We start from the raw sequence: 7,039 nt of genomic DNA, 5'->3' as shown, positions 1-7,039 counted from the left end.
GAAATGATTTAGAGGAAATATTGTAATATAATCTTTAGTATGTTTCAGCTTTTTAGATTTTTTATTCAATTTTATTTTATGCATCGTCATCATAAGGGTAAGATACCCATCCTGCAGTCATCAACGAAGACTAAAAGTAAGTATATTTTACTATCAAACATTTCTATGAAAATTTCAATGGGTTTTTATTACGACGATGATATAATTTGTTCTTTTTCTTTTTCTGTTTCAGAAGATCATTGCAATCGTGCGTGTAGGCAATGACTTATTCGTGTGTTGTATCGTGTTAAAACAAAATATAAAAAAGTCGACAAGTAGATTCAGTGTTGATTGTCGCATGTTAAAGTTTCGTTTGCTCGGTTAAAAAACACGTAAGTTTCTTTTACTCTGTTTAAACCTGTGCTCATCGTCATCATAAGGGTAGGGGACCCATCATGCATTTATCGTGCATTTATCAAAGTAAGTATATTTTTCTATTAAATAATTCTCTAAAATTTTAATACTTTTCTCTAATAGTAATGATATTAATAATATTGTTTTTTTTATTTCTGTTTCAGATTGCAATCATGTAAGAAGCAATATGTGCAGTGTTTATGGTGGTAACATCAAACTGTGTGCAAAGCAGTCTTTGAATTAGTTGTAGAATCAGTGATCGGGCGAGTAATAAATTAAAATCAAACGCAAATTAAACTCAGTTTTGTTTGTTGTATAATAAAATTTTAGTTTCGCGACAAGAAACTCATCTATAGTTTCTTATTTTCGTCTGTATCGCGTTATTAAATTCACGCGAGGTGCATCGCTATGGTGCAGTTGAGCTTCAACCCATTGGAATGCATTGTAAGTATCCATTTTTATTTACATTTTATTCGATTTTATTTGATATAATTTTGGATTATATTGCTGATAACTTATTGTTATTTTTTAATTTATGTTACAGATAAGACGATAGATTTGCTTCCTTTTCAAACATGTGGAATGAATTCTTCGATGGATCTTCGTCAATACCAAATCGAGAAATTCGTTGATCGTCAGACTGCAATACTTGAAACGAAATAGGAGTGTTTTGGAGCCATTGCAGAACTTCTAATGCTAACTGTTCATGTTTCATATATGTGATATAACAGTTAGTCTTGAGTGAGTCAAAAAATTTAAATCCTCTTATAGAACTTATAATATCAAAGATAATACAGTTGATATAAGCATAGCCAATGTACTCTCAACGGATTCGAAATACGAAAATCAAACGTCCTTAGTCCGTTGTTTATCTTCGTCCAAAATGTCATGCGTCACGTACTCTCTTGTGGATATTCCTTTCTCTAACCCAATTGAGATCATAGGGCTTTATCGATCACGTTATATACACTAGACTACTCGAAATGTTATTCTACGATCTATATTGTTTCTAATATATCTTAAAACATTAATATTTTTTTTAACATTTTTTAAATTATATAAAAAATTTTGCATAATAATTTTTTAGTTTTGATTTTAGGTATTGCTTTTAGATTCGAATTTTCTTCCTAATTATTACCATTATGGTATAATATAAGGTATAATGTTGGAAGATACAGTTACTGTATATTTGTTTAAATTCTTATTAATGAAAATATTAGAAAGTTATTTAGTTTTTTTTTTCGATTGATTTATTTCTGTTGTAAGCTTAAATGATTTCCTACTTGAGGATTTTTATATAACTTTTAATACAGCAATAATATAATAACTTGGAACGTTTATTAAAAATCAATTAATCCTTTTTGAAAATTCTAACAATTAACTTATATACTAAATATTTTGTTAATAGTACAAAATTTTTGAGCCTTTCTATATAATAGAAGTATTTTCTCGAACTATTAATATCAGAGAACATAGCTCGGAATAATTGTTGAAGATCAAGTTTGAAGTAAGAAAATAAAAAAAGTTCAGACTCTCAATGGGATCATATCCAAGTTATTATTATTATTACTGTTATTAATATTGTTATTTTTATGGTCATCGGTATTATCATTATTCCGTGCCTAGCCGATCAGAAAATCACAAGTTCAAGACGGAGAGAGAGAGAAAAAAGAAAGAAAGTGAAAGAGAAAAAGGTAAAAACAAAAAAAAAGTTCTTTTGTTTCTTCCATCCCCTTTGTAAGGATTGCTTCTTTAGCACAGCTGTCATAGTATACCACAATCCTTTTCTATATAAAACCACCCTCTTACTCTCTCTCTCTCTCTCTCTCTCTCTCTCTCTTCGTCATCGACTCCTTCTATAGTTTCCAACCCCTCGGTTGGTACTGTCTGTGCCAGGGTGAATACACTTTATGCGAACAAAAAACTCTTAATTGCTGTGCAGCATATTACGCTCAGTCGTTATCGTCAAGAGTAAGAATCATTCAAGATCTATTTCTATGTAGTTTACATAACGGTCGTGGTTGATAATATATGGTTTTTCTGTTTATTGCGTCATCATTGATTTATTAATTGAAGAACTGGTTTCTTTGTCAACGAAATTCTATCAATTTTTGTTATATTTTTGAAAAAATCGAAACTCGTTAATACTAGTTGAAAATTTAAAGAAATATTTTACAAAATTTTATAATTTTAATGTTTAGACTTAATTAGGTAACTTATATATTATATAGAATAATTTTTCGTTTTATTTTTTATTTAGAAAAATTAATGTATTCGAACAAAAATATTACTTTTACTTTTATAGATAATTTTATTTTTCTTTACGTACATTGTTTGCCAATCACACAAATGTACTTTATTAAAATACATGTATACAGTGACTCAAGCAATTGATCAAATCCCGGATTTGTTAATTTCATTTAATTTTGCTTAAAATATGTGTAACATATTTATATTATTTATATAGTATGTGAACTACAAAAGCTATGTAAAATATGTAACATATTTAAATTATTTCTGTACTATGTGAATTACGAAAGCTATGTAAAAATTTGAACAATGTGAGAACATTTGATCAATTGTATGAATCATTGTATATTATTACATAAATCGTTAATACATTATTATTAATTTTTATTTTATCATATTAATTTAAATTTAATTACAAATATAACCGTGAAAATATTCTCTTCATGTAACAGTAATTTTTCTTGTAAGATAACAAAAATATAAAACAATAATTAAATATAGTCACGAGAAGGATTAGTAAACTCGATCTTTTATTACGCTCTAATACGCAACTTAGAAGAAAAAGAAAAAAGAAATGAAAATGAAGTAGATTTATATCCATTCTTTATCGTCTCACGAGATCGCACTTTTCCGTATTAAAATTTTTCTTTTTTTTTTTGCTTTCCTTCTTCTTCTTTCTTTATACAAAAAAAAAAAGGAAAAATAAAAGAAGGCAAGAAATAAAATATTACATGTATATATACGAATGATTAAGTTCAAGCTTTAAAGAATGAACATGCGTAAAGATAATCATGAAGATTGCAGTGACGTTTCGTTAGTGAAAGAACGAATGAACTACGAAAGCAAAGGAATACATTAGACGCGTGATAACGTGTAAAAGAAAAAAGATTATAGTGAACAAGAAGAAGAGAGAGAGAGAGAGAGAAAGAAAGAAAGGGAAAAAAAGAAAAAGGAAAGAAATGAAAAAAAAAAATGAGACAGAAATAGAGTTAATGAGGAAGTTAACGAGCGAAATGCGAAAAAAAAAAGAAAGAGAGAGAAACAGAAGACTCGAGTAGAGAAATAAAAATTCTAGTGAATTTTTTTCCTTTGTTTCAACAATCGTATTGTATTCGTCCATTAAGTCGTAACAAACGCGTTTGAATGATGTGCTCGTCGTCGTTTCATATCCCGCAAATAAAACTTCTCTTTTAAACTTTTCAACAATTAAAAAGAAATATTAATTTTTGTTTTACTCCTTTTTTTGTTTCTATATATATATATATATATATATATATATATATATATATATTTTTATTCATAAATGTTTATTCACATTTTTAGTATAAATGTTTAATATTTATTTGTCGATTTATAATATTATTTATATAAAATAAAAATCAAAAGAGAGTATAAAGGAATACGATGAAGATGATGATGATGATAATAATAAAAAGTTTTGCGATAGAAAAAGATATGAAATAATTTTAGGATTAAAGAGCTAACTGACCGATGACGGTAATGAATCTTCTTTATGACAAAAGGCGAGAGGAAACGTGCGTACATATAAAATGGTTGAAAGAAAAGAGGATAAGGATGAGAGAAAAGCGGAAAAGAGGGTGAAGAAAGATAAAGTCACGAGACAATAAGTGAAACGAATCAAGAATAAGCATATATCACTGGACAGACTTTTCCGGCTCTTGACACCTCTTTTACCGGCTTTCCTTTACGCGAGTCCGGTTTGTATAATGGAAAAGAAAAGACCGCACCTTTTTGACAAAGATAAAAATATAACAGAGAAAAGAAACTTAGAAATTTGTGACCAAAAAATATATAAAAAAAAAGAATAATCTAATCATTTCAATGTATATTAAATGATAAGTTGCTGTCATCTGACTCAGTATTTTTAAACGTTTTATTTTAAAATGATATTTTTAAATTTGATATTTAAAATAGAGATTTAGTATTTATAATAAAATATTAGAGTATGTGAGCTTTATTAACTTTTAATCTTGATACAAGTTCTTTTTTCTTGCTTAACATAAATCTTGATGCAACCCTAATGCAAGACTGCATCGCTGTTATAAATTTTAATCACGTATATAAAATACTGTGAAAAGTTTTTCATACTAAATAAAAATATTAATGTATATATTAATAATTTTTTTTTATTTTACAAAATAATGGGCTAAAAATGTTTAAGAATACTGAAGAAATATAATAAAAAATGATAATATCATATTGAATTAATTAAAATGGATCTATCATGTACTCGTGAAAATGTTGCGTGTGTGAAACATAATACCGTAATTATAGTCCTTGATCTTGTTTTAATATATGCATATTGCGTTCTAATTACAATGTTAATTTCTATGGAAAATTCTCTATCAATGAAAAAGAGAAAGATGGAATAACAGTAACGTGTCCTCTCATTGTCGCTGACGACCAGCGACGTTATTGGTTTTGAATAAAAAAAGTATGCATAAATCTTGGGCCACTCGTTAAACCTACTCGACAGCCAATTACCGTTGCCGATGTCGAGAGCTTTTCCGAACGTACTTTGCTCGTGGAACCATTCCAAAAGCCATTCTCCAGAGAAATTTATGGGTCAGTAATAATGTATTCAAAGGAAGTATCGTTATTCCAGATAATCGTGTAGGCATGCAACTATCATCGATATTCAACGTGCATCGATGCTAACGAAATTCGTTGTCCTACCTTTTATCCTACGAAACATTCCCTTTTCACGAATGATTTCACATTTTATTTAATGAACCTAACTGTATACATATATTTAAATATATTCTTTCACAGTCATTAAGTTTTTTGTTAAGTAATCACATTTTATGCAATGGATAATGATAAGGTGATTTTGTTCATATTTTAAATCATCGTGAACTATCAAAAATAATTCTATTCATAAACTATACGCTTTAATATTAATACTGTAATTAGACATTTCATTTAACGATTAATTAAACTAATTAACCATAAATATGAAAATATTTTACTTAGCTTATATCTAAACATACTTGAGAATTTAGGAAATATCTTATATATGGAACGTACTTGAGAATTTGGGAAATATTTTATATATGGAACATACGCATGAATACTTACGTATCTATTTAGCTTTAGATATCGGTTGCGTTTACTGAAATTTGCGTTGACGAGAAGTAAGGACGTATACGGAATTATATATATATAACTACGAATATTCAAGTTAGATACGTAGAGATAGGTTGAATTCTATGAATTCTCAGTGATCATCGACGTGCATACACTATCAGCCAAAAGTTAGGAGTCTCATTTCTATAAAATTCATATAAATACTTATAAACTTAGAAATAATCCATTTTAAGAACTTTAAGTATTTTCTCATGTCTCAATAATATAATTTTATAGTTTATATATCAAATTTAATGCAATACTACCAATGAACTTTCCAACTTGACAACTCTAACAAGAAAAATAAAAAATATTCAATTAGAAACATAAAAAACTTATTGCTAGGATATCAAGAATGTTAGGCTGTAAGTTTAAATAAGCCAGTTGGAAAGAAAAGATTCATTTCTTTATAAAAAAAAAAATAATAATAATAATAATAATAAAAAATATAAAACACATCATTCATAAGTTTTTTTGACAAAACAAATCTTCCACGATTACTCGAAAGCTTTTCATTTTATTTAATAAATTACTCATGTCTCTGAATTTAAGTAGGGATTCTAAACTCTTGACTGGTAGTGTACATGTATATATATGATATATACGTTTATAGAAATACATATATGTGTGGTATTGCACGTAACGTTAGTCGTGTTGGCGATTCTCGAAGGATTCGTATACGAAGAGGGGGTGGGGAAGAGGAGGGGTCTCTTCTCATCCAAAGAGGAAATGTATATACTAACATCATAGCTATATTTAATGCAAGTTATTCGAGAGACGCGGATTAACTTGTCGGTCGTGTCTTAGCTTGAACCACTTCTTCTATCTCTCTCTAAATACAATATACAGAAATATATACAGGGTGTATAATTTAACTTTATGATAGTAATTTGTATTATACGATAAAATTTTGGTCTCTTTTGAAGAATCATTAGTCAGACCTTACGTAATCGTTCAAGGATCATATGGGAATTGCATTTACATTTTTTAAAATGTAACAGTGTGTCTTCATTATATATTTTTTTTTTATAACTAACTTCGAAAAAAATGTTTAAAGTTGATATGCCATTGTTTAATAAATTCGATCACGCAATTTACTTTATAAAAGAGATTTCTTCTTTTTTTTTAGTAGACTGTTTAAATATGTTATTTTGTTTAAGTCAGAAAGAAATTTTTTTAATAAATTTATATTACCAAGAAACAATTTGTGAGAAATGATAAAATGGGGTGATATACCCTATATATATTT

General features: G+C 27.7%; 1 protein-coding gene across 1 annotated transcript in view; it reads left to right on the top strand.

Moving 5' to 3' along the window:
• Positions 1–248: 248 nt before the first annotated feature.
• Positions 249–7,039, top strand: part of LOC107068971 (uncharacterized) — a 99,901-nt gene continuing 93,110 nt past the window's right edge. The window contains exons 1-3 of the mRNA XM_089169976.1: positions 249–459; positions 558–837; positions 938–1,134. The gene's annotated coding sequence lies outside the window, so the exon portion shown is untranslated. The remainder of the gene's footprint in view (positions 460–557; positions 838–937; positions 1,135–7,039) is intronic.

The sequence above is a fragment of the Polistes dominula genome, unplaced genomic scaffold (genome assembly GCF_049000335.1).
Source record: "Polistes dominula isolate Pdom_NZ unplaced genomic scaffold, Pdom_raw_medaka contig_49, whole genome shotgun sequence".
Taxonomy (NCBI): domain Eukaryota; kingdom Metazoa; phylum Arthropoda; class Insecta; order Hymenoptera; family Vespidae; genus Polistes; species Polistes dominula.
Note: the sequence above shows the minus strand (reverse complement) of the source record. Positions and strands in the feature narration are given on the sequence as shown.